Raw genomic sequence first — 228 nt, 5'->3', positions numbered from 1 at the left:
GCTTGTGTGCCATACTGTAGCGTGTGAAAAAAAATCCCGACGTCTCATGGCTTTGCGAAAGGGAACACCTACTAAATGCATCTCACACCCCAAACCGACACCTCGGGTTTGTACTGCGAGTATGTGCCAACATGGACGAAACGCACCCAACTTTTGCGTGTGCGTGTCAGTGACCCCCACGGTCTCGCATGTCAGATTACGACGGAATCGGAGTATGAACGAAAGTTG

This window comes from Triticum dicoccoides, chromosome 4A (genome assembly GCF_002162155.2).
Source record: "Triticum dicoccoides isolate Atlit2015 ecotype Zavitan chromosome 4A, WEW_v2.0, whole genome shotgun sequence".
Taxonomy (NCBI): domain Eukaryota; kingdom Viridiplantae; phylum Streptophyta; class Magnoliopsida; order Poales; family Poaceae; genus Triticum; species Triticum dicoccoides.
Note: the sequence above shows the minus strand (reverse complement) of the source record.